Here is a 27,875-nt window from a genome sequence, read left to right on the forward strand (position 1 = left end):
GCCTGCCCTCTTTGCGGAAACTTAAGAGCAGGGGGAGAGGGTCAGGGCTTGGGGAGAGAGCCTGGCTGGGGGCCCTTTCGCCAACTGCCTGCAAGACCCTTCCCATCTCTGGATCTCAGTGTTCTGGCTCTGGTGATGCTCCCAGCACGCAGAATGGCCAAGGGCTTGGGAATGCTGTCCCCTGGATGGGGACCTGGGTGGAGAAAGAAGGCTGCAGAGGACCTAAGATTGCCTCTCAGGCCTGTGCAGGGGCTGAAGGCCAGTGCAAGCTCAGGATCTGCCCTGTCTCACATCACACTCTATTTCCTCAGGAAGACAGCTCCCAAACCCTTTTAACCCTCCACATCTGATCACCCCACAACCTTTTCCTGCCTCTTTCACAGCCACAGCTGGCACCCAAAGGAGCCTGGGAGGAGAGAAGGGAGAGTTGTCCCCAGGGCCTGTCAGGAAGGATACGGGCAAGGAAGCCGAGAAGCTGGGTGTTTTGCGGGGGGTGGGGGGCGTTGGAGCAGATGGCACTCCCTCCTCCACTCCGACTGCAGCCTCATATTCATTTCCCATTGACAGGCAGGGTGCCCAGGTGCCACTTCTCCCCAAATACCTGCCCCTCCCTGTCCTTGCCACTCTCAGTTCCAGACCTGAACTCAAGACATTCTGCACTTGCAACCCCTCCAACATTCCCCCAGCACATCCATCTCCATTCTCCTGTAATGCCCTTCCTAGACAAGGCAGTCTCTCCTGCAAGGCCCTGTCCATGTCTCATCCCTGCCGGGAAGGGCCTAAGATGCCCCTGTCTACACAAAGAATTCAGATCACTCTGTTCTTGACTACACCTTTGGTACCCTGCCTATAGAACTGTGTCTGTCTCCATTAGAAGGTTCTGAGCTGCCCAGGGGAGTGATTGTGTTGTGTTCATCTTGGTATTACCTGTGCCTAGCAAAGTACCTGGCACATCATAGTTGTTACTTGTATGTTGCATTTAACTGGTCAAGAACAACTGTGATTATATGCCTCCAGGAGCCAGCGAACACATGCGTGGGCACACCTGATGGGGCTCATGCAGATGCTCCTTGACTTACGATGGGGTTACATCCCGATAAACCCACCGAAAGTTAAAAATATCGTAAGTCGAAAATGCATTTAAAACACCTAATCTACTGAACATCATAGCTTAGCCTAGCCCACCTTAAATGTACTCAGAAGACCGGGCACTGTGGCTCACGCCTGTAATCCCAGCACTTTGGGAGGCCGAGGTGGGTGGATCACCTGAGGTCAGGAGTTCGAGATCAGCCTGGCCAACATGGTGAAACCCCATCTCTACTAAAAATACAAAAATTAGCCGGGCGTGGTGGCAGGTCCCTGTAATCCCAGCTACTCAGGAGGCTGAGGCAGGAGAATCGCTCGGGAGGCGGAGGTTGCAGTGAGCCAACATCATGCCATTGCACTGCAGCCTGGGCAACAAGAGTGAAATTCCATCTCAAAAAAAAAAAAAAAAAATGTACTCAGAACACTTACATTCACCTGCAGTTGGGCAAAGTCACCAAATACAAAGCCTATTTTATAATAACGTGTTAAGTATCTCATGTAATGTATTGAATACTGTACTGAAAGTGAAAAACAGAATAGTTGTTGAATACTCAAAGTATGGTTTCCATTGAACGTGTATTGCTTTTGCACCATCATAAATTTGAAAAATAGTAAGTCAAGCCACTGTAAGTCAGGGACAGTCCGTATATACTTGATAGGGTTGACAGGTCTTCCGTGATTCCTGGGGGCAACCCCAAGGCAAACTCTCTCTTTCTCTCTCTCTCTCTCTCTCTCTCTCTCACACACACACACACACACACACACACACACACTCAGAGCTCTAGGGTCAGCAGGGGAAATCACAGACATATGTCCCTGGATGCTATACAAATGCAGGGAGTTATCCTCAGAATAGAGAGGTGTCGGGACCTTCCAGGGTTTGAATCTGATGAACAGGAGTTGTTAATATTGACTTCATCTCTGAACAGCTTCGTGAGCTTGGACAGGTTAATGCCCCTTGTGAAGCCTCAGTTTTCTTATGTGCAAAGTGGAGATCGTAACATGCACTTTACAGAGTTCTTTGGAGGGTTCCATGAGGTGCTAGAGTGCCCTGCAGTAGTTTTCAAACTGCTGTGAAGTCTTGGGGCTGTTTGGACCTGTCTCAGGGCCACCATGGGAGGCTAGGGAGAGAGCATGGGGCTCCAGACTCCTTCTCCACTCCAGCCAGAGCAGCTCCACTTGTATCTGCTTTATATACAGGACTTTCCTATGAAGTTCCCTTTAAACAAAGGGCTCCATGGCTCCAAAAAGTTGGAAAATCACCCCTTTGGCACTGGTGTGCTGCATCCTGATGCCTGGCACAGAGAAGGTGCTCAATCATCATTTGCTCCCTGCTCTTTGCCAGCCTGTCAGGCCTGGGAGCTCACTGGGGGCAGGGTGCCGGCCTGGGGAGGAGCCTGGGCTCCAGGCACTCGTACTGAATGTGCCAGAGCAAGGCAGAGACAGACAACCAGGGGCTGGAGACTCCGGGATAGCCTCTGAGCAGATTCCTACCCGGAGTCCCTAGCTCCCACAGCAGTGCTGGTGAGAGCTGGGTGTGTGTGCGCGTCTGTGTCCCAGTGTGCATGGATGTGATGCTTATGGGTATCTGTCTGTTGTGTCTATATGTCCCTGTGTATATGTGTGATCTGATCTTTGTGTCTGCATGTATGCATGTGTCTATGTGTCTGTGTATGATGATGTCCGGTCTTTGTGTGTATGTCTGTGTGTGTGTGTGCCTGTGTGTGTGTGTCTGTGTGTGTGTGTGTGTGCGTGTGTGTCAGGTGTGAGGACTCAGTCCCTTGCCTTGTTTCCCTGAAACCCACCAGGAGGTTTGCATCATAGATCCTTCGCCTCCACCTCCAGTAGTCAGAATTGTCTGTTTTCTCTATTACCATAAGTAATTACCATAGGTAATCACGAATAATCCCGCCCAAGGATCCTGGGTGCCCTCCAGGGATCAAGACGTACAGCCTTAGAGGAGACTGCGGGGGAGGGGCCGGGATCCGGGAGCACCTGGGGTTGCCCTCCGGAAGCACCGCAGACCCATCAGCCTGATCAGATGTATATTGAGCTCCATTGTGTGCCACAGCCTTGGGTGAAAACACACACACACACACACACACACACACACACACACACACGCAGAGTCTGGGCTAAAGGTTGGAGCTCCTTGCCTCCCTAAAGGTGAGGCAGTTGGCGTCCAGTCCTGCCCTGTATTCATTTCCATCACAGTATTTATTGACCATGTGCCAGGCATTGTGCTAAGCACAGGGGAGACAGTAATGAAGTTACTGCCTCTACAGAGCTCCCTGACTGCCTGAGTGCAGCCTAGGATGCGCTCATGAGTTCACCGATCAGTCATCTCCCCATACCATCTGCCCTATTATGCGTTCTAGAATGCCCAGGATGGAGGAGGCCTTTTTGTCAGGAGCAAGGCTGGAGTGGAGCTATGCCAGGCCCAGAGCTGGCCCTGTGAACCCTGAGCCAGCCAAGCCTCGCCCAGGCCAGCTGCCCTGGTGCAGGGGTGCAGGCACAGACTGGCACAGGCGAGCACAGGCTGTCATCAGCAGGGGCTGGTCCTGCAAGGCACCAGCACATGGGGGAGTGGACCACTGCGGGGTTCAGGGGCACCAGGGGGAGCTGGCTGAATTGTCAGGCCCAGGAAACAAAGGGCCTGGGGGCAGCTGGGGGACAGAAGGCTGTGAGTGGGGCTCCAAACACGACAGGGTTTTCTGGGATAAGGCCCCCTGCATGGAGCCAGTCAGAAAATAAAAGATACACCCTCCAACTCAGAGTTCTGCCTACTGGGATGCCCAGCTCCTGGCCCTGAATCTCTCTCCCCTTCTCCCCAGTAGTGGAGGTTGGAGAGCAATGAGAGATTTGGCAACTTCCGATGGATGGTGGTAGGAAAGGGGAGTTCAGAGCCCAGCTGTGGGCAGAGACTCAGGGATTTATTATCAGCCTACGAAGTACTCGAGGAGTCCTTCAGGTCCACGCTTGACCTCCATCCTATAAAACAGCACACTGGTTAACAGGGCAGGCTATTGGGTCAGCCTGCCTCCTGCTGTCTAGCTAGTATAAGCCTAATAAAACTAACTAGTATAACCCTGGTTATCATAGTCATTACTTAACCTCTCCCAGCCTCACTCTCCCATCTGCAAGAATGGGATGAGAAGGGTAGGACCCGCCTCATGGGACTGCTGTGAGGTCACCACCATCACAGGCTCATAGTGAGTGCTCAGGAAAGATCAGATCTTAGAACTGAGAAATCTCACAGCCCTGTGTCCGCAGCCACTGTGCCTGTCTGCCTTACTTCTATACAACCATGACGTCCAGGCGGCACTCCTATGTATTTAGGAGACTGACAAACCCACAATCTCCTGGGCAGGTGCCTCCCTCCTCTTACGCCTCAAAGGTGCAGTGTTCATAGGTAAGCACTAGCACAGCACCCCAGACTGGGGCACAAGGACACAGCCCCCATGACAGAGTTATACCTGGTACAATGTGCTCAGGGGGTCATGCGGCCAGGATGGACACTCCCAAGCAGGTACTCCTTCTCAACCGCCCTCACTTCCTGCCTGGTGGGATCTAAGATCAGTACCCTTTCCTTTGCCTAAGACAAGAATTGCCTCCCGGGACAGCACCGTCATCCTCCAGGAAGGTCTGAACCATCCCCATGCCCCGCTGGTCAGTACAGGGCTCTGTGGTGGTGTGGATGGGGACTGCTAGGATCTCAGTGGGCCAGGCCATGCAGCAGCTGGCAGGGGCGGGGTGAAGGATTGTGACTGAGGAGTCTCTGTGGTACCCTGAGCTGGAGACATCCTTAGGGCAGAAATGGGGACATAGGGACCTCCTCAGCCCCAGTGGGGACCAGGGGTGCTGTGCAGCCCGGTCCCTCCTTAGTCCCCTCTGTGTGCTGCTCAGCTCTCTCTGCAGGCTCTTTGTGATTGCAGCTGCTTCCCCGAGGCCCAGCCCTGGTGCCGACATGCCCTCTGGGGAGAGCTGTGGCTCCCAGGCTCATGGGTTTGTTTGAGCTTCCAGCATTGGGCAGGGGGGTGTCTGGCCCTTGATCTGAGCCTAGAGTCTTTGCCCCTGCAGGAGAGACCTACTCTAACAGAGAGACCCTTTAAAGTAGGGAGTGGACAGAAGAAGAGAGGCTTCCATCTTCCTGGGAAGCTCGGGATGAGGAGCCAGCCACCCCCAGATCTTAGATTTTCCTACTTGCCTGCCCTGCTCTGTGTGTGGTGTGAGGCAGTGAGTGAGGGCTTTAGAAGGATCCCTTTTTGAGATGCCAGGCATAAGAACAATGGTTTCAACTTGTTTCGGAAAAAGCAAATCAGGAAGAAAATTTCCTCGTGCATTAGCAGAGCAATTTCTGCATGTCCCCCCAACTCTGCTGTGAGGAGGCTCCCCCCAGTTCCTAGACAGCTTCCTCCAGGGTGGTTCAGAGCTTAAGCCTGGTGGGGGTGGGGCCCAACCTGCTCCTCCTCTCAAGCTAGTTTCCTTTGGATTTGGGGTCCAGATTAACTTCACCTCTTGGGCAGCACTGCAGGAAGGCTGCCCTCCAGCCAGGCATAGAGTAGGAGAACCCCTTGGTCAGGGTGTTCGGGGTGGCAGGCACTAAGAAGATGTGGGCTTAGGCTGGAGGAAACCCAGCAGGTTTGACTAGATGGGTGCGTGTGAGGGGCTGGGGTTGACTTCCACACCTAAGTAGGGAACTGAATGGCTCATTAGGTAAGAAGGACACTGAGATGCGTTTGGGCCTGAGTGTGTCCTGGGATGGAAGGTGTTCAGGTTTTGGGTGAGAATATCACACTCCTTGCTTTTGTTTGCATTCTCTTTGGTAAACAAAGAAACATGGGCTAATCTTGTAGCAAGGAATCATCAAACTGAAGAAAGGACTTACTCCAGGATGGTTACCGTCAGGACACAGAGCCCACAGAAACTCCCATACATGTTCCAGGTTAGCAACAGCCCCTGGGGGGTTTGTTTAGATTGGGGTTGTAGTCCTGAAGGATGAGGGGGTGGCCAGCATGCATGAGGGAATGAAAAGGATGTCTGCCTCCTTATGGATTCCTGAGTCACATCCACCTCTTACCATTTGAAAGAGGATTACTAGAAGTTGGAAGAAATTTACAGGGTCAGCCAGCCCAACCTTTGCCTCCAGGCAGGACTCTCTAACCTTGGCCCAGACCCCAGTTCTCCACACCATCCTTAGAGTCATCTGAAAGGAGACTGCCCCACCTCCTCATGGCTCACCCTTCTAGCCAGGAAGTATCTCTTGCAGTCTAACTTAAGTCCCTCTGGCTTCCCTGGCATATTCTTTGCTCTGGTTCTTCCTCCCCTGCGTATCAACCACCTCTCCTCCAACCCCCTGGTTCTGCCCTAGGAATCCCTCCAAAAATACAAATACCACCCACACTCAGGCTTAGAGATTATCTTTGAAATACGCTTTCTCACCGTTTGGCTCGAGGAGGTTTCTGAAGAGGGGACCACGCATCCTCCAAACCACCCCAAATGCGTTGCTTCCTTGATGGCTTTAGAGGCAGAAAGGATGCCTTGGGGTACACCTGTCTATGTACATGCTCCTAAGGAGTAAGTTTGGTCAGCCAGAGACGAGATGTGCAATCACCCCGTTGAGCACAATTCCTCGGAGGCCCATCCCACATGTGTCTCTATTTGAACAACTGCTGGCAGAGAAGGTGCTGGAATGGAGTTGCATAAGGAGTGAAATCTGGCAGGGGAAATGGTGGTAGGGGGAGGCTGAGGGCTGAAGCCGGTGGAGTACACGCGATGAGAGAAGGGAGTTCGAGGAAAGAGGGAGTAGAGGAAGGGAGGAGAGTAAGAGAGAGAGAGCCGGGAATGAAAGCAGGCTCCTGGAGTCTGGGGCACGCATCTCCATGAGCAGCGTGCCTCTGCTTCCCTCGCCACTCACGGTGTGAGCACAGTGGTCGCTGCACCTATGAGGCAGGTGGACCTTGGGTGACTTTGACATCATCAGGTCAGGGGCCCTTTCCTGTCTGTCTCACCTCCTGCCTCCCTCTTACTCGCTGAGGACTCCTACGGGAGATTAGGAAGGACTCTGACCTTGTGGCAAAAGCCCTGTCCGTGGTTCTGCAGCTTGGCTAGAAAGGGGTTAACTGGGGGGCACCCTGCGGAGGGGCTTGGATGCTGCTGTCTTTAAGGGAAGAGCTCCCTTCTCCCCAGGCCAGGAGTGAGGGCACCTGTTGTGACCTCCAGGCCGTCTCCCTGCCCCACCCCTGGGGGTGCGGTCACAGCAGCCTCTCCCACAGGTGGCCCACCTTTTGCTGCACTCAATCTCCCGTGGCTCGTCCAGCCCCTCTGAGTGGGACCAGGAGGTAGAGAGACTCGGAGGCTAAGTGAGCTGAGGCGTCTTTGGCCAGAGGGTTGGGAGAGGAGGCCAAAACTGTTGCCCAGACGAGACCAGAACATCACCTGTGCACTGGGTTTCTTGGGCTGTTCCTTCTCCCACCTTCTGAGCAGAGGGAAAAGATGCTGAAACCCACCTTTCTCCAGGGCTGGAGCCATGGCATGCACAACCCCACTCCCTCCTGGTCTCACTGGATCCCCCCACCCCTAGGACACAGGCTCAACCCCCAGGGGTCTGGGGCAAGAGGGTGCCCGACTCCGTCCCCAAATAGCAGCAGGATTCTTCCCTTCCATAGGCACTGCCTTCTCCATGCCCCACTGCTTCCCAGACCTGAGAGACCCTCTTGGAGAAGGTGACAAGATTCAGCTCTGGACACACTGGCTGGGGCTGCCCCCCACCTCTAGCCCATTATGTAAGCCCCACGGTGCTGGGCAGAAGGATTGCCCTCTCTTTCCAGAACTCCCCAGTTCTGGCCCTTCCCTTCCCCATACCGTTCTGGCCCCAGGCCCTTTCCTTACTGGAAAGCCAAACTTTGTGCAAATCCTTCCCTCCCACCAGTGAGGATAGGGGGGAGGGATTTGAGGAGAAGCTAAGGTTGGGAGGGGGAAGGGAAGGAAAGGAATTTCAGCCCGGTAGCCCCAGCCTCTCGCCCTTTGGGATGTGACTGGCCTCAGGACTCTCCTCCTTGAGTCCGAGTTCCTGGACAGGCCTTTGCCTAAACTTGTGCTCCACTCTCCCCTCTCTCTTCCACAGCCTCCCCCTCCATCCAACTGAAGCAAGACTTTGCAAAGAGGTCACCCTGCAGAGGTAGACCCTGGGTGACCTCAAAACTGGGGACTCCGGCTCAATTCCATGCAGGGACTTCTGGGGCAGGCCAGGGCCCAGGGCCTGGCCGTATGGACTGGTCCTGTCCGGGACTGGGTGCCCAGGGCCGGCCCAGGAGAAACTGCCCTCTCCACAGGCAGCTACCACTGCCCGCTGGCCAACTCGAATTCCTGGACACACTCCTGGGGTCCAGCTTTTCGGCCAGGCTCGGCCTGAAGAGCCCTGCGGGATGCCGCCCACGTAGACAGGGCGGGGGGAGCCCCAGCACCCACCCTGGGGCTGAGGGGAGAAGTCAGAATGGCCCCAGCCTGCCAGTGTTCCTGTCCCTGTTCCCTCGCAAGTTACAAGGTGGATATTTACAGGAACTGAGCCGGGAGCCCCGGCCCATAACAGCACGCCGGGAAGCCCCTGGGTTGGAGGAGACAAAAGCGGTTGGCACCTACCTGGGGCGAAAGAAGGGTGTTGGCTGGGGCAGGTGGACGCTGCCCGAGTCGGTGAGCCGGGGCCGGCCGGGCCGCCAGCCCCTGGGCCGCTCTCCTTTGGGCCCTGGCGGCCTCAGCCGCTCGCTGTCCGGGTGCGGCGGCGGCCGCGGCGGCGGTGGCGGGTGAGGGCGCGTGTGTGTGAGCGCGCCCGGAGCCACTGCAGCATCTCTGCATCAAGATGTGCTCCTCCCTCTCCCAGGCTCCGCTCACTGGCTGGCTCCGGTCCTCAGCCAACGCTCAGGGGCCCTGGAGATGGCTTCCTTCTGCCCCCCTCCCACCCCCTTTCCGTCCCCACCCTCCTGGCTTTACCTCATTTGCTGTCATTTAAGGACCAGGGAGCGAGCCCAGCACGCGTCTTCCATAATGCATGGGCGGCTCATGGACAGGCCACGGGGCGCTGTCTGACCCGCCTGCCCTCCTGATCCTGCCCAGCCCCACTTCTAGTCCCCCTGCCCAGGACTGAAGGGGCAGGAGAGGGGCGGGGTGAAGAGGGAAAAGAAAGTGGCTCTTACTCCTCAAACCCTGGAGACCCATGGAGCCAAAACTCCTTGTTTCCCCCAGAAATCCCCTATCCGAGGAAGAGATCCAAATCAGAAATTCCAGCTTGCTGTGTGGGGCAAGTGGCAGGGAGGGGCTGTCTCTGTTGCCTGGTCCACCCCATGTTCCTCTTTATTGTTTCCCTTGTTCAAAAGTAGTTTGAGCTTTTTGTCAAAATATCTAAATATTAGAGGACATTTAAAAATACATAGTGAAAGTCCCTCAACCACTACTCTTAATAAATCTAAGTACATGCCCCCAGGTTTATTATTTTCGTGTATACAATTACATGGATTAGTAGGGTTATTTCACACAAATGTGATTACATAAAACAGTAGGATTGGCAAAAACACTTTTAACTGTATAACTGATCTTGGACACTTTTGCGCATCAGTACGTTTGGATCCAATCCCATTTTTAAGCAACCAGCAGTGTGATGTCATGAAAAGCTCCCAGGATTAGGGGTCTGGGTGTCTGAAGCGTACTCTGGTTTCCGCAACTGACTGGCTGTGTGTGTTTGGCTAGGTGCCCTGCCCTCTCTGAGCCTCGCTGGTACCTGAAGGGATTAAAGATGGACACAGTCCTGCCAGCTATGAGATTCTAAGTGCTCACCCTTGTCAGCGATGCCTTTCTCCTGCCCTGCTCCTGTCACGTGGGGGAGTGCCCAGGAAGGCTGTGGCCCGGAGGCGGAGGGACCAGCCATCTGCAGCACCAGTCGGCCCTGTCAGGCTGTCACTGTTGTCTCACCCCCCTCTGATCTGCCTGCTGTCCAGCTTGCACAGGCAAGACCGGTGAGCAGTCCAGATGCTGCAACAGCTGGCAGGGCCAGGCCAGGCTCCCAGTTTTAAATGGCTATACCTGTCAAGCCTGGATCATGGCTCCGTGTCTCCCTGAGTGGAGGAGGTCCTGGGGACCTGGGCCAGAATGAGAGGGTCTGGAAAAGGAGAAGGAGTCGGGGAGGTTCTGCTGCTCAGCCCCCAAGGCTGGAATGTCTGCCCAGGTCCCACATGCGCTCCCCTCCCGTCCTTCTGAGCCCCTCCAAAGGGCTTGCCCAACTTGAGAGATAGTCTTCTTTGTTCCTGGTGGGGAGGAGTTGGATTTTGCTAATAATGTTTCTTAAATAACGTCGATTGCTGTTATGTAGACAGACACATCAACCCCTTGCCAGGATATCTTTTCCTTCCTGCCCCTGCTCACGCTGTCCTTGCCTGTCTGTATGTCTGAGGGCTGGCACATTGGCTCAGAGCTCCTGAGGTGAACCTTGCTCTTTGACACCATTCAAGTCAGCCTGGGCTCCAAAGGGAGGCTCTGCAAGTTCTCTCCTAGCAGAAAACGGCAGGAATAGGTCCTTGCCAAGAAAAGGATGCTGTCTGCTGCAGGGGGCTGACAGGCCAGGAAACAGGCTGGCCCAGGAACCAACGGTCTGGAAATGCTTGCAAGGATTGCTTTAGACGGAGACAATGTCTTTGTGACTCTATTTTAGGACAGCTGCTGCCCTGTGGTGGGAGCTGGGTCTCTGGGGAGGGTCATTAGCACAGGTGACTTGGGTCTCAAAGACTCTCAGATCTCAGTGCAACCAGCATGCTCCATGTGGACTCTGGCAGACACAATAAGTGAAAACAAGAGCATTTGCCAAGCCTAGACTTGGATGGGGAGACAGTTTCCAAAGTCTCATCTTCTCACTTGCCTGAAGCTCTCAGTGAAGTCTGGTATGAATGAGTTTGGGGAGATTAGGGGGATCTGCACTGCCAGTCTCTGAGATGCTCCTGTTCCTGAGGAGAGAGTGGGGTGGGCATTTGGGGGTACAGGTTGAATTTTGCTTGTGGGGCCCATTAGCTTGATAATAACAGAAATAATATCCATTTTGAATACCTCCCATATGCCAGGAGCTATGCTAAATGCTTTACCTGAATTACTTGCCCAAGAGGTCCATGTTGTTATTATCCTCATTTTTCAGATGCTTCTCAGTAAGAGTAAGGAAATTGCTCAAAAGAAATAGTAAACAAGTGGAACCCTGGGCAACGTGGTGAAACCCCGTCTCAACAAAAAACACACAAAAATTAGCCAGTGTGGCAGTGCACACCTGTAGTCCCAACTACCTAGAAGGCTGAAGTAGGAAGATCACCTGAGCCTGGGAGGTTGAGCCTGCAGTGAGCTGTGATCATGCCACTGCACTCCAGCCTAGACGACAGAGTGAGGCCTGGGATCCGCCTCCAGCATCCTGGCTTAGCCACCGTGCCATGGACTCCAGCTACCTACTGTCTGTTCTTTTGAGGTGGGCAAAATAGGAGGCAGAACAGTTTCTTCTTCTTTGGTGACAGCCAGAGCCGAGAATCTTCAGTGCAGCTGACCATAAGGGCCACCTCTCCTTTCTGTGGCTAATCAGTATGACTCCATGTTGTCCAGAGCTGGGACCCCATATCTCAAAGTTGAGTCCCCACAGACTTTCAAACAGGGCAAGAAAGGGCCAGTGAAGATAATCAGGTGGCTAATCAAATGGCTTATAAATTTGTCCGCAAACATGTGATGCTCCCTTGATGGTGGTGGGTGGGGGTCAGAAAGCATTTTGAGGGCCACCCAACCCTGCCCAGACCATCTGCTTCTTCCTACTGTAGCCACACAAGATTGATAGCAATGGAATCCAGTGGGTCTCTAACCGATCAAGAAGGGACTTCCAGGCCCCATCCCTGGGGACAAGTGGGGAGATGAGACCCTGCCATGGCCCCAGGATGCTGCACCTTTGCTTTCTCTTTCGTCACCACTCCCCCGCCTCACCTCTCCTCTCCTGGCCTCTCCAGCCACCAGCATCTTTGCCCAGACCCTTTTCCCAGGAGGCCCTGTATTTATGGAGCAGCTCCTCTGCCTGGAATGTAGGATCCAAGAGCCAGGGGATGCGGTCTTCAAAGTGCCAGTGACCTTTTTGGAAGCAGTGTGACAGTGGTAACAGGACTGTCCATCCACAGCCCTGGGGAAAACTGATATGGCCTAGGATGGTAGTGAGGATATGTGAATTAAACATAATGGTTTTTAAAGGCACTTTGAATGCAAGGTGTCATATCAAATACTGATGGTCATTCCCTCAGCTATGCAGTCCCAAAGGTAGGTATTAGCTCAACAGTCCGTATTCTCCCAGTCCCCCACCCTCCTGCTTAGCACAGTGCCTGCTGCATGGTGGAGACTCAATAAATATTTGTTGACTGGATGAATGAATGAAGGAGAGTAGCTATAGTAACCATTCAGAGGATGAGGAGAGAGGCAGGTAGGAAGTGGGTAAAGGTTTCAGTGGGGGTGGGTGGGTGCATCTTGAATTGAACCTGGATGGACAGAGAGGAGGTGGGGAATGCGTTTCTGGCATGGGGGCATGTGGTGTGAAAGGAGCCAAGATGTGAGGCTGGGAAGACCATGATTTGTGTAATGCCTGGAGGAGCCAAGTTGACCTAGCAGGGGTGCTGGAAGGAAGATCTCAATGCCCTGTCTGCATATTTCTTCCTAATTTCATGTGAGGGCCCGGAGGGGTCTGTGGCCCGGAGGGGCCTAATTATTCTCTTTGCCATTTCAACCCGGGGCTCTTGCAGCTCCTTTTTCAGGCTTATAATAGATGATGCTAATGTCATTATTAATATTTAATAGTAATGATGCTAATAATGCCGTGCATTTATGTGGTCTCTCCAAAGAGCTCAAAGAACCCCGAGTTCTTTTTTTATGAAACAATTTGGCTAGTGTGGAAGGTGGGAGGGCGGGAGGGCAGGACAGTAGAGGGGGATTGAGTCACAAAGAAACCAAAGCCAGAAAGGTGAAATGATTGGGCCAAGGTCACAGAGTGGTGGGGGTGGAGCTGGGCTAGGACTGGGTGCATGGGTTCCCTGCTTGGAGCTCTGTCCTTGACTCCCCCAGGTCATCTGGGTTTAAGGAGGGCGTTCCTGGTGGGGACATCTTTTGGTCCTGGTAAGAGCCATGCCATCCAGAGGATATGAGAGAACAGTCTTAGGGCAGCTGTGACCCTGGAAGTGGGCTGGGCTGAAGAGTAGATAACCTCTGGTTCTGTCTGTCCTTTACTAAGCCTGCCCAGGGTGGCTAATAGGCAGCCATGGAACATGGGAGGTGGAAGGGGCAGGCGGGGACACTGGAGTTCTTACTAGATTCTGCAGGCCTCCCTGAGCCTTAGGCCAGACCCCTGTTTTCCAGGATCTCTGGGTGTCTGAGGTACAACCTCTTGGAAGCAGTTTCAATCAGCCCATGTCAGTGTGGAATCTCGGGGCTGCTGTGTAGCGTTTACACAGGGAGCTCCTTCCTAAAGAACAATGTCAGTGGTGCCCTCGGGAAGGAGACAGTGCAGAGTGGTTGGAAGGCCTTGGAGTCAGACAGGTCTTGATTCCAGTTCCACCCACCTTATTGATCAGCTGTGTGACCATAGGCTTCTAAGACTCAATTTCATCATCTGTAAAGTGGAGAAGAGGCTCTGCTTCAGAGAGCTGTGTGGATCAGCCGAGGCGAGGTACACATACATGTTGGACAGTGGAGGAGGCAGCGGGCATTTCAAGGTTCTGGCATCAGTGGAGGGAGTGTCCAGTGTGGGTGATGCCAGCGGTGGCGTCCTGGCTGGACGTTGCCCAGATGTGACGTCAGCCTGTCTCTGCTGGCTGGCCTGTGTTGGCTCCTGCCCATTTCTCAGTCAACTTCTTTAGTCTTTCCATTGATTCTGTGATCAACTTGATAGCCTTCTGGTGAATTCCACTTCTGTTTATGATGGCCAAAGTCTATTTATGCTGCCTGCAACTGAGAACCTAGACTGATTCAGGACTGAAAGCTTCTAGCACAGTGTTTGGCACAAAAGATGTGTTCAATAAACGATAACCAGAAATTGTTAGAAAATATGGTGTTCATCCATCCATTCACCTATACCTACATACATCCATTTAACAAGCAAATGCCAAGTACCTCTTGTAACAGGTATTGCACCAAGTGCTGGGATACAGAGGAGAATAAGGCACAGTGAGTGCTCGTGAGGAGCTCACAGTTTAATGGTGGGAATGACGTGTACAAATAATCAGAATCCAATCCTGCGAATGCTATAACCAAAGTTGGCACGAAGTATCATGAGGGGGCATCTGCCTTTGCCTGGTGAGGCTTGGGAATGAGAAAACATTTTAACTGTGTCTTGAAGGATGACTCTGAGTTTACTGGGTAGACCAGGTGTTTGTAGTGTGAGCTGGAGGAGGCAGGGAAGAGATGGTGCCAGGAAGAAGCAACAGCTTGTGCAAATCTGCATGGCAGATTTGAAAGGGAGTTAGTTAGCATGCCTGGAGTTGAGGGTGCAAGGAAGGGGTGAGGCTGGAGGGGTAGGCTGGGGCCAGTCCACGATGAGCATTATAAGCCCTTGGGGCCTTTATCAAGGGCAACGGGGGAACTGTTGGAAGGATCTGAGGATGTAAGCAACACCTGCAAGGCTGAAACTTGTGTTTTGAAGAGTCTACTGTGGGGCGGCAGGGAGGGTGGAGTGCACAGAGCAGACGCCTACCTGTAGGTGGGAAGGCTGACGAGTCAGGCATTGCAGCAGGTCATAGATGAGGTGACAAAGACCTGAAAGGGTCCTTTCGACACGGAGCTCAGACCTGTGCTGGCCAGGCACAGGTCTTCACTTGGATGCCCGTGGGCCTCTCATGTCACCACAGGATACTTGAACCCCCATCTGTGATGGTCAGTTTTATGGGTCAACATGGCAAGGCTATAGTACACAGTCATTTAATCAAACATGAATCTAGGTGTTGCTATGAAGGCATTTTGTAGACGTGGTTAACATCTTCAGTCAGTTGGCTTTAAGTAAGATTATTCTTGATAATGGGGGTAGTCTTCATCCAATCAGTTGAAAGGCGTAAGGAGCACAGAGGTTTCCCTGAGACATAAGCAGTTCTGCCCCAAGCCTACAGCATCAGTTCATGCCTGAGAGTTTCCAGGCTGCTGGCTTGCCCTACAGAAAACTGACTTGCCAACCCCCAAATTGTAAGTCAATTCCTTGAAATAAACTTCATAAACCCTGATTGATACACACTTTCACCCTCTCTATCTGCTCCTCCTCCTGGGTTCCTTGCTGTCTTAGTAACTTGGGCTGCTAACAGAATACCATAGACTGGGTGGCTGAAACAATGGAATTGTATTGCTTATGGTTCTGGAGGCTGAAAAGTCCAGGATCAAGGCATCAGCAGACAGTGTCTGGTGAGGGTTCCCTTCCTGGTGTGCAGATGGCCGTCTTCTCATTGGATCATCACATGGCAGAGAGCAACAGAGCAAGCTCTCTTGTCTCTTCTTATAAGGGCACTGATCCCATTCATAGGAGCTCCACCCTCATGACCTAATTATCTGCTAAAGGCCCCACCTCCTAATGGTATCACATTGGGGGTTTAGGTTTTAACATATTATTTTGGGGGGACACCTGCCTCCATGAATGGCACCCTCCAGACTTTTCCATCTTCTGTGGCTCCTCTCTCTCCTCAACCCCACCCCCAAGTCCTGCCAACCACTCAGGCCTGCTGACTCTGTTGTCCCCGAAAGGCCTCTCCTGGGCATCCTCTGCCTTCCCAGCCTTCCTCCCAGTCTTATCTCTGGCCCTCCCTAATTTTTGCCTGCATTCTTATGTCCTCACCAGGCCTTCCAGTCTCACCCCTCCCATTCACTCTCCAGATCTGCAGTCAGAATGAGCTACCAAAAATGCAAATCAGATCAAGTTACTCTCCTGCTAAAAATTCTCCAGCATCTCTTGCCTCCAGGTAAGATTCCAGGCTCCTTCCCATGCCACGCAGGGCTCATTGGGATAGTGTAGTCTGATCCGTCCTCAGTCTACCTTCTTCTCTTGCCTTCTCCTGACTTACTCCAGCCTGATTGACCCACTTGCCGTTTCTGGAAGGGGCTGGACTCCCTCATTTCACTCTCTTTGTGCTGTTCCTTGCTTGTAATAGCACTCTTCTCTCTTATGTATACCTGGTTAAATTCCCCTGGCTCTCAAGATGTAGGCCAACAGTCTCTCTCTCCAGGCCTGCTCTGGGCTCTCCCTGTAGGTGGTAGGTGACCCTCTGCAGTGCCCTTATCCCTTCCTAGGCATCCTGCCTACTAATCTTTATGCGGATGGGGTGTCTCCACCACTGCATCTTGTATCTTTGTACCCTGAGCATAGTGGCAAAGGCCCAATATATATTTGGGGTTTTTTGTTTGTTTTCTGAGACAGGGTCTGGCTGTGTTGCCCAGGCTGGAGTGCAGTGGCTCGATCTCAGCTCACTGCAACCTCTGCCTCCTGGGCTCAAGCCATCCTCCTACCTCAGCTTCCCAAGTAGCTGGGACTATAGGCATGCACCGCCATACCTGGTTGATTATTTTTGTTTTTTGTAAAGACAGGGTTTCACTATGTTGCCCAGGCTGGTCTCGAACTCCTGTGCTCAAGCGATCCACGCACCTCAGCCTCCCAAAGTGCTGGGATTATAGGCGTGAGCCACTGTACCCCACCCACTAATATATATTTGTTAAATGAATTGATGAGTGGGTCATTCTATTCCTCTCTGGGGGTTCATAATGGGGGTAGACAGGTGTTCAATAAATGATAACCAGAAATTGTTAGAAAACATTGTATTCATCCATCCATTCACCTATACCTACATATATCCATGTAACAAGCAAACGACAGTTACCTCTTGTATCAGGTATTACACCAAGTGCTGGGATACAGCCTCACCCCTTCCTTGCACCCTCAACTCCAGGCATGCTAACCAACTCCCTTTCAAATCTGTCATGCTGTCACCTTTGCACAAGCTGTTGCTTCTTCCTGGCACCATCTCTTCCCTGCCTCCTCCAGCTCCTACCACAAACACCTGATCTACCTGGTAAACTCAGAGTCTTCCTTCAAGACACAGTTAAAATGTTTTCTCATTCCCAAGCCTCGCCAGGCAAATAAACAACCAATTGTGTTGGGGCACAAGTGGCTACTTCTCTCTCCACTCTGGGTGCCCTGGAGGCAGGACCAGTACCAACCTAAGTTGAGCAAATTACCCCAAAAAGCAGACGCAGAATTGCACCAGGGCACACAACATGGAGAGGGAGCAAGAGCCAGGTTTAACTCTTTATTCACCGCCTCAGCAAGGTGTCATCATGCAGGGCCCCTGGGAGTCCGCCAGGGTCAGAGGATGAGTCTGAGCTGGCAGAGGCAGTGAGGTGGGTGCAGACCTCCCTGGGAGGTAGACTGAGGTCCAGGGCCACCTTCCTGGATCCCCAGCCTGTGTGTAGAGTCTGTGCTCAGAAGGGTCCCATGCTTGGTTTAATGCTCTTCTGCTGCTGTCTTGGAATTTACAATCACTTTTAAACAAGGGGCCTAGTATTCTCATTTTGCACTGGGCACTGCAAGTTATGTGGCTGGTCCTGCTGAGGTCAGTGGGGTTGCCCCACTAAAAACAGTACCTGGAGTTACTGGGCCAAAGAATGATCTTCCTCCCTGTCCTAGAGGAGCAGGACTCCATTTGCAACTTCAAACCCTGCCCTTGGCTTTGTTAATCTCCTAAGAGCCAGTCAACAGGGCCCCAGGTGTTTTGATCCCTCTGAGCTCCTGTAAGCCAGCAGCATACAGTGTGCTAAGAATGCATTTCACATTTTTAAATGGTTGAAAAAATCAGAAGATGTCGTGACACATGAAAATCATATGAAATTCAAATTTCAGTGTTCATAAATAAAGATTAATTGGAACACAGCCACGCTCATTTATGTATTGTCTGTGGTTGCTTTTATGCCACATCGGCAGTCGAGTAGCTGCAACAGAGGCTGTATGAAGATATTCATTCAACAAAGCTGAAGATATTTACTATCTGGCTCTCTACAGAAAATGTTTGCTGATCCCTGGTTTAAGCCATGCCTCTGTCACCTGCAGCCTAGGAATCAGAAACCAGGGGGATGTCAGTCACTGACACTTGGGTGTTGGGTGTCTTTTTTGCCTTAGTTCAGTGGTTGTCAACTAGGGGGCCATTTGGCAAGGTCTGGCAGCATTTGTAGTTATCACAATGGGAGTGTGTGTGGGGTAGAAGGTGTGTTGTTGGCATCTCGTGGGTAGAGGTGAGGACGCTGCTAAGCATTCTGCAGTGCACAGGACAGCCCCCACCACCTAAGAATTTCCCAGCCCAAAGGAGCCCCGTACTAAAGCCTAGGGCAGGGCCAGGCCAGACTCTCAGCGGGTCTTATGGGCTGGGGGACCAGCCAGAACTTCACTGCTTTGGAATCAATTGAGCATTCCAAAGACTGTGTGCGTACTGAGGGAGGGGGCCCCAGAAAGGACCAAGCATGAGTCTTCTCCCTTCCTTGGCACCTTGTGGCTCCTATACCTGCTAGGGGCCCGGGGCAGGCCTCAAATGGAAAACAGCCACTTTCCCTGCAGTCCCCTAAGGCAGAGGATAGGTGCCCATCTGCTTGGCCAGGTGAGCTTGACCCCGGGAGGGGAGATGGCTATTGAGGCTGCCAACCGTGGCCATAGGAAGAGGTGCCAGGGGCCAGGGATGCAGAGAGGGAACTGGAGGTGCCCCAAGGGGACCAGGTGAGCAGGGTGTCCAACTCAGGTGGAAGGAACGTGAGGCTGGGAGAGCCTTGGGGAAAAGCTGGCACGGCTCCCACCCAACCTTCTGGAGAGTGAGAAGAACAGATGCTGTGGCTGTCAGATGAGATGCTCCTGGCACTTTGGGAAATGGCAGAATTAACAAAAGGATGGTTGCTTTCAGGGAACACAAGCAGGGACACAGTGTGTACAGCTGGGCTGGCCTCCGAGGACTCCTTTTCCTTGAAGGGCATGGAGCAGGGGTCCTCTTGCCTGGCCTCTGGGCTGGTTGTAGATTGGGGTGGTGGGGAGGGATGATAGAGGCTGAGTCGTTGGAACTGGGGACAGAATGGGGTCAAGTTAGAGCCAGAGCCAGGGCCAAGGCTGTACATAGCTTGGAGTCTTGTAAATGGCAAGGCTGTCTGGAGGTCATCTCATCTATCCCTCTGCCTCTGGGTCCAGCCTCAGCAGATGGCATCTTGCCGGTGGAGGATTCAAGCAGAGGGGCCCTCAGCAGGAATGAGAATTCATCAGCTGTTACTTGCAAAGCCCCCAGAAGAAGCAGCCAGTTCTCTTTGGAAGCTGCATGGGCAAAGAGGCATGTGCTGGAGGGTCTGCAGGGAGCCTGCCCCTTCTCCTAGCAAAGAGTGGGCAATGGGAGTGATGGAGGCCGGGCACAGTGGCTCACGCCTGTAATCCTAGCACTTTGGGAGGCCGAGGCGGGCAGATCATGAGGTCAGGAGATCGAGACCATCCTGGCTAACACAGTGAAACCCTGTCTCGAGTAAATAATACAAAAAATTAGCTGGCGTGGTGGCGGGCGCCTGTAGTCCCAGCTACTCAGGACGCTGAGGCAGGAGAATGGCGTGAACCGGGGAGGCGGAGCTTGCAGTGAGCTGAGATCGTGCCACTGCACCCCAGCCTGGGCGACAGAGTGAGACTCCATCTCAAAAAAAAAAAAAAAAAAGAGTGATGGGAGCGGGTGTGGCCTCATCCTGGATGCTTACCTGACCTGGCAGAGAGGTGGGACGTTGTGATTAGCATTGTTTGGCTACAGAAACTCAGAAAGATTCGGCATAGACTAGGCTAGCTGGGTCCCACTTAGAGGCAGGAGGATTAGACTCCATGCTCCTAAAATCCATTAAAAGAATAGGAAAAGAGAAGGAGGATACGCGATTGCCCAAGTGTGGATGGTTTTAATTGCAATGCAGAACTCATACAGACCCAAAGAAAACTCTTTCTAATGCTGAGGTGTGGGATGACAGATAAGAGGCTGGGGGTTGTGGCATCTTTCCCAGGACCTGCCTGCCCGGTCTGGTGGCCGCGGGCTGGCTAAAGTTCCCCTGGCCAGGGAGGCTGGGGGCACAGCTTTGTTCTTTCTGGCAGACCCATGTCTTCCTTTCTCCTGGAGCTGCAGCAGCTGAAGTATAGGGTGGGAGATGGGGCGGGGGAGCCAGGACCACCCTGCCCTCTGGAGGCCCTGGGCATTAGCCCAGAGAGCCTTCAGCTGAGGAGGCTGCCTGACCATCTGTGAAGTGCACTGGCCATGGGTTAAGCCCATAACTGGAGGGGTGAGCAAGACCAGAGGACAAGGGACAGCAGACAGCTCGGAGGGGTCACGGCCTCATTTGCTGGAGTGTCATCCCTCTCCCTGTCACAGGTCTCTCCGGGGCCAGATGACAGATGCGCCCTGGAGGAGGGCGGGGGCCTCCTCCCCGTGGCTGGCCTCCCCTGTCTCCTTCCCCCTTTCCTGCTGGCTTTCCCTGAAGCTGCTGCATTGTTAGCTGCAGGCCTCTGGGGACAGACTTCAGCTGGAGGGGAGCGGGTGTGTGTTTTGTTTTGTAGGAAGGAGTCTCTGAACCAAGAATCTATTTGGCTAATGAAGTCGTAATTACTCCAGGGCCCACTAATAGGATGAAAGCTGGGGGCTCGCTTAAAAGCCACTGATGGACCCGTGAGAGTGGTCTGAGGGTTCTGAGGAGGGGCTGGAGAATGGTAAATGGAAGGAGGTGCACGTCGGGGTTAGGGAGAGGGAAGAAAGAGGGTGTAGAGGCCGTGGTCTGGAGTCTGCCTGCTTCTGGGAACCAAAGTCACACGTACAAATTCTTCGCCTTAGCATGGGATGAGCTGTCTGAGATTTACCATCTTGCCTGTGCCTGCCTTCAACTTTCCCAACCTGGCCACAGCCCCAGCTGCCTGCTTTCATAGGAGGATCGTGGGCTGTGGAGGGTCTGGGGCAGCTGAAAATCCCAGATGATTGCTATTTGGCTTTGGAATGAGTCTATTTCTAAGTTTGTGTATTTTTTCCTCCCAGAAAAGCCCTCAGCTCTTTCAGATGCGGTCTGGTGGCCGTCATTTGAAATGTGAGTCCGCTTTCTCTGAGGACGCATTAGCTCATGTGGAAGGGTGGGGTGGTACATTTGCTGTGCAGTGTGGGAGCCAGTTTTGGATTTAGCGCTTGATGTGTGGAATCTGTAAGACAAGGGGAGTGGACCTGGGCTTACTCCAGCCCTGATATTCCATGGGTCTGAACCACAGGCACATAATTGAGAGGGGACTGAGGGCTCTCCTGGGGTCCTGGGTGGGCCCTGTGCACGTCTCCCGCAGTCAGCCGGCGGCCTCACCCATGCCAGCCACACCAGGGCACGCCCTGCAGAAAACTTGGGAAGGAGGTTGATGCAGTAATTTGGAAGGAAAGATTCTCTGTGTGTTTTTTTGCTTTTCATGGAGACTGTTGCCGGGACTCGGTAGGGAGAAGGATGGAAGGAAGACGTGAGCTCCTCTGGGCCTTAGGGCTGACTGCATTGATGTCGGTCTTTGCCAGACCATCCTTCCCTAAGGAGGGGTGTTGTCAGTGTTGAGAAGGAAGGAACCCCGAATGCCTATGGCCCAGAAGAAGCTCTAAGCTTGGGAGTCAGGCTCCTATATCTTGGTGTGAAATGACCCCAGAGAGGTAACCGCATCCACATCCATGGGGACCAGTGCTGTGGGGCTTGTGGGAAGGACATTGGCTGAGTCCTGTCCTGGGGTCATTCTCTCTTGGGGAAAACCCAGGCCTTTGGATGTCCAGCCTTATCCTCTTCTGCCACATGGGTCGTCGGGTGAGTTGAGGGTCATGCTGTGTCCTAACAGCCAGGCTGGAGCTAGAAGAAGCAGGAGGGAGGGAAGTGAAGGATGGACTGTCCTTTCTGATGAATGAGGGTGGGTTGCTGGCCTTTAACGGGAGGCAAGAGCACTTAGGGGACTTGGGGAAAGTTAATTAATGGGGCTGTAGAGTGAACCCCAGCTCTCAACACTCATCACTGGCCCTTACATTCAGCCACTTGGAACCTGGTAAGCTTGCTTTTAGGAAGAGAAATATTGCCTGCCCCCTCCTTGCCCCTAACCCCAATACACCATGGACTAAACCACTAGCTGGGCAATAAATACAGTAACGCAGACAGCTTGAATACAAATGGGATCTGGTTACCCTGCAGGGACTTCTGGGTCCCAAGGATCAGTCAACATGTACTTGTGGATCCCCACACACTCTGTGTGAGGTACAGGACTGGGCCTCAAAGGTACAAGAGGCATGAAGTACTGGCCCTGCCCTGCACAGGTTTGCAGCCTGGCCAGATACAGGAGAAAGTCCCTGCAATGTCAGACAAGTCCCTGCTGGAGGAGCAAGAAGGTTGAGAAAAGCTCTCGAGAGAGACAGCTCTGTGGGCCCAAGGGGATTATGAGAAATGGATTTGAGCCTGCTTCGAAGGATGGGGAGGGTTTCTGAAGGAGGGTGTCGAGTCTGGAAGAACATTTGGGTAGACAGCAGAGGGGAAAGTGTAAAGTGATTCATTCATTTATTTAAATGTAATACATTATTATATAGTGCTTCCTATGCCTCAGACACTTTTCACATTTCAATTGATTTGATCCTTACAACAACCTACAAAGTAGCTACAATGACAACTCTTATTTTGTAGATGAGGAAACTCAGGCAAAGAGAGGTTCAGTCCGTTGCCTGAGGTCACACAGCTAGTGCCTGACCTGTCTGCAGAGTCCTGGCTCTTACTTGGTACTTAGGGCACATTTGGAGAAAGCTAAGCACCTGTAATTTGCTGCCCCCTCATCATGTGACCACGAGCTGCATGGCACCCACAACCTTCTCCTGGGGCATTCAGGAGCCTGCACGTCCTGCTACCCAGAGCGGAGGAGGGGGGCGAATGGTTGCGGGGGCATGTTGGAGAGTTGGCAGGGGCTGCTCTGGCATGATGCCTTTGAGGCACAGGCGCCAGGGCTGATTCTTCACAGGGAGGCCCATTCATACCCCAAGCGCAGCAGTGAAAGGGGAGGTTTTTTAGTCAGACCAAACTGGCAGCTAGTTCTGGCTTTGTCATTTACCTTGGGCAAATTATTCTGCTATTTGGGCTGGGTGCAGTGGCTCACACCTATAATCCCAGCACTTTGGGAGGCTGAGACGGGCGGATCACCTGAGGTCAAGAGTTCGAGACCAGCCTGGCCAACGTGGTGAAACCCCGTCTCTACTAAAAATACAAAAATTAGCCGGGCATGGTGGTGGGTGCCTGTAATCCCAGCTACTTGGGAGGCTGAGGCAGGAGAATCGCTGGAAACAGGAAGGCGGAGGTTGGAGTGAGCTGAGGTCATGCCACTGAACTCCAGCCTGGGTGACAGAGTGAGACTCTGTCTCAAAAAGAAAAAAAAAAAAAAAAAAATTCTGCTATTTGGAGTCACAATTTCCTCATGGTGTAAAGCTACCTACGTCAAAGGGCTGGTGTGCAGACTAAAAGAGCATTGGCATGAAGTGCACTTCACTGTGCCTCACGCAGTTGGTTTCGACAATATTCGTTCTCCTTCTCCTCTTAAGTCACTTAAATGTAAATGTGTTGTGACCCAAATACCATCTGGTGCCTTCTTGTCTCTTTGACAGTAATGTATAAACAGCTCAGTTCCCTGCCAATTCCATGGACTGTGAAAGTCCAAGCCCCCCTCACAATTTTTGCTAATTCCTGGGGGTTCATGCTCTGACCCCTCTATTCTTCTGCAGTCTCTGTGCCTTGCATCAATTTGGATGTAAAATCCAGCAACTTTGCTAGTTTGCATAAAACATCCATTCACAAGAAGCAAATTCACAAATGTAGCAGGCTTGATTGCCAATTTGGGGGACATGAAGAAGGGTCACAACCAGGCATACACAGCTTTTTCAGTGTATCTCTCTCATCTAGGGGCCTCAAGCATGATGCCTGCATCAGCATCACCTGGAGGGTTTGTGAGAACACAAATCCCAGAGTTTCTGATACAGTAGATCTGGGGTGAGGCCCAAGAATGTGTTTTTTAGTAGAGATGGGGTTTCACCATGTTGGCCAAGCTGGTCTCAAATTCCTGGCCTCAAGTGATCCACCTGCCTCAGCCTCCCAAAGTACTAGGATTACAGGTGTGAGCCACTGCGCCCAGCCAAGAATGTGAATTTCTACAAGTTCCCAGGTGGTTCTGATACTGCTACAAGTTCCCAGGTGGTTCTGATACTGCTACAAGTTCCCAGGTGGTTCTGATACTGCCGGTCTAGGGACCACCCTTTGAGAACCACTCCTCTAATCTCCTTTCTGCTGTTTCTTGCTCCTCACTTGCTGCCCCCTGGATTGCCCTGTAGGTCCAAAATCTCCCCCTCCCTGTTATGCAAAGCTCTCCCCAGATGCTATCTGCAACCTCTCTACCCAGATCAAGCCTGGACCCTTCGTTTACTAGGATTCAGCCTTTTGAGAGGGCAGTTGGGGTTTTAAGCACAGAAGATGTCCTTGTTTGTTTCAGTGTGGAAGAATCCCCTGTCCTCTAGCTTCTCGCTCTCTGCAGTGGTCTCTGCGCGAAGCTGAGCAGTCAGAACCCCTGTTTGGGTTCACTGTGGGTGAGGTGAGTTTCCAGTGAGCCCTGGCCAGGGCTGAGGGTCTGTGTGCAGACCTTATTAGACTCAACCGAGTCCCAGGTCTACACAAAGCCATGCTTCTTGCTGGTGGTGGTGGGGGGGTTGGGGTGTGTGTGTGGCTGGAGCTAATCAGCAGTAAATTCTGGGGTGGGAGTAGGAGTGAGGGTTGGGGGCTGGCTGGGGGCTGGGGGCTGGGGCTGGGGGCTGGGCTGTCGGGCCGCAGCTGTGGCTCCAAATTGCTCTGAGGCCCACTGCCTGGTCGGTGCTCCAGCAGGAACTGACATCAAACAAATGGGCTCTGATGCGTTAAGTGGGGAGGGGGATGCTGAAATGGGTCCCCCTCCCTCGCCTTTCTCCACCTAAAATAATGTTGGACAGGAGAGGCCTCCTTGATGAGAAAGGCTGTAATGAATTCCCAGATTCTAGCCCTTTGTGGGCAGCTGGGCAAGAGGGGGCACAGCCTTCACTCTTAATAAAGATGGGAAGATGGCTTGTGCCCTCCCCACTGGGCCTGTTAATCCCACTCCAAGCTGGAGATTAGCATTTCTAATGGACTGGGAGGTGCAGCCTTCAGGAGACTGAGGGATGACAGATATTCTGGTGGGTCCCTGGGGCTCTGAAGACAGCCAAGCGCTTTGTCTGGCCTCAGTTGCATTGAGGTTGGCTTTCTTCAAACAACACGCTCGCCTCGTCTCTCCACTTCTGTTCCATTGAGTGGAGGTGCCTATTCTAGAAACTGAGTCGGTGGGTTGCCCCCAAATGTCATATCCAAGTATCCAATATCCAAAGAGGATGATATGAAAAGCTCAAATTCACCTGGCCACTATCTTTCAAAGGAATGTAGTCTCATTCATTTATTCATATTCATTCATTTTGTCCCTCACTTGGCACTTGCTATGTGCCAAGCACTTAATTGTGGATGCAGGTGAAAAACTGGTCTTTTGTACTCAGGATGTTCATTCACAGTTTAGTGAAAGAAAGACAATGAGGCTGGGTGCAGTGGCTCACGTCTGTAATCTCAGTGCTTTGGGAGGCCGAGGTGGCAGGTTCGCTTGAGGCCAGGTATTCAAGATCAGCCTGGGCAACATGGTGATACCCTATCTCCATAGAAAATAAATCAGCCGGGCATAAGTGGCAGTGCCTGTAGTTCCAGCTACGTGGGAGGCTGAGATGGAAGGATTGTTTGAGCTGAGGAGTTTGAGGCTGCAGAGAGCTATAATGGCACCACTGCACTCCAGCCCTGGGTGGCAGACTGGGACCTTATCTCTTAAAAAAAAAAAAAAAAAAAGACAATGAATGTCGTATCCCAGACCCCATTAGACATAAAATAGGTGCTCTAGGGGCACAGTGAGAGGGTCTAAACCAGACTGCAAATGTGTGTGTGCGTGTGTGTGTGTGCGTGTACGTGCGCGTGTGTGCACGTGCGTGTGTGTGCGTGCCTGTGTGTGTGTGTAGTGTGTGCAGGGCTGTTAGGGCAGACAGTGTTCCCTAAGCTGCCTTCAAGGAGTCTCGGAGGAATGGCCTATAAGGAGAAAAGGGGCTAGAGGGGCTTGGTATGGGAAACAGGAAGGAGAAGAAGAGGAGGAGGAATGCAGAAGGATTGGGGGGTGGTGTGGAAGGTCAAGAGAAGAGTGTGTCAGGCAGACTTGCCTTTGGGCCATAATTTATCCATTGAGCCCATATTTATTGAGCCCTTTGCCCAAGACACTCTAATGTCGCTTTTGTTTACTTGACTTTCTCTCCTGACAGTCTGGGCTTTCTACTTATGCTGTTAATTGGCACAGAGTAGGTTGTTAATACATACTTTTGAATTGAATTGAAAACCCTGGGAAGTGTGAGAATTTTTTGCTGTCACTGGAAATAGTTGGAATGGCTAGAATTTGGGGTACTTGTGGGGATTGGTGAAAAATGAGGATGGAGAGGTGAGGGTTGGATCACCAAACGTCTAACATGACAAACCATGGGGTTTAGATTTTATCTAATGTAGCGAATGAAGGTTTCAAGTAAAGGAATGACATGATCAGATTTGTATTTTAGAAGCTCCCTCTGGCTACAGTTTCATGAGGGAGTAGGCAACACAGGAGGCAGAAACACTCAATTCAGGCCACGAGGGCTTGGACTAAGGGTGAGACAGTGCATATGGATGTGAGGGACAAATTTCAAAGACAGCACGTGAACTTGAGAATGATGAGAAAGAATCTTCCTGCCAGGCGCGGTGGTTCAGGCCTATAATCCCAGCACTTTAGCAGGCTGAGGCAGGATGGATTGCTTGAGCCCAGGAGTTCAAGACCAGCCTAGGCAACATAGTGAGACTCTGTCTCTAGAAAAAATACAAAAAAAATTAGCTGGGCACGGTGGCAGGTGCCTGTAATTCCAGCTACTTGGGAGGCTGAGGTGGGAGGATAGCTTGAGCCTGGGAGGTCGAGGCTGCAGTGAGCCGTGATTGCACCACTGCACTCCAGCCTGGGTGACAGAGCAAGACCCTGTTTCAAAACAAACAAACAAACAAAAACCCTCAGAAGCAAAAGAGAGAGAGAGGGAAAGGATCTTTCTCAAATTCCAAGGAGTAAATAGGGAGGTTCAGAGGTGTGCGACTTCCCCAATGAGTTACCCAACACTTCAGGAGGAGCCGGACCTGGAAATAAGGTCCCATTTTAGCCTAATGAAGCAATAATCCCTCAAGTCAATGATCCATTCTGGGGACTTTTTTTTTTTCTTTTTTGCATCCACCCCGTCTGTTCTGAGGACTTTGAAGGGAGAGTAAACACAGGTGGGTTGGACAGTTACTCGGTGGTTCTTTGTCCAAGAGACTTGGTCTGCATTTTCAGGGGAATTCATTTGCCCTCATTCCCCATTACAGCCTATGCCTAGAAACTATCCATTAACTCCCTACAAGAGCAGAACCACCTCTCAGTGCTCACTCCCACCCCCACACCACCCCGAGGAAAGGGAGGGGGTTACAATGTCTGGGGGTCCCTCATGTCTTATCCTGCCTGGGTGAGGCTCTTTGGCCACTCCTCAGTGAGAACCAGCACAGCTACAGACATGTTGTGGCAGTATCCAGGGGACATGGTGAAAGCCGAGCACTGCCTCTCAATCAAC

The 27,875-nt window shown here is 52.3% G+C and overlaps 1 protein-coding gene across 1 annotated transcript in view; it reads right to left on the bottom strand.

The window, feature by feature from the left end:
• Positions 1 to 9,059, bottom strand: part of CNTN2 (contactin 2) — a 34,817-nt gene extending 25,758 nt beyond the window's left edge. The window contains exon 1 of the mRNA XM_030813132.1: positions 8,728 to 9,059. The gene's annotated coding sequence lies outside the window, so the exon portion shown is untranslated. The remainder of the gene's footprint in view (positions 1 to 8,727) is intronic.
• Between the last annotated feature and the right edge of the window lie 18,816 nt (positions 9,060 to 27,875).

Source organism: Nomascus leucogenys, chromosome 5 (assembly GCF_006542625.1).
Source record: "Nomascus leucogenys isolate Asia chromosome 5, Asia_NLE_v1, whole genome shotgun sequence".
Lineage (NCBI taxonomy): Eukaryota > Metazoa > Chordata > Mammalia > Primates > Hylobatidae > Nomascus > Nomascus leucogenys.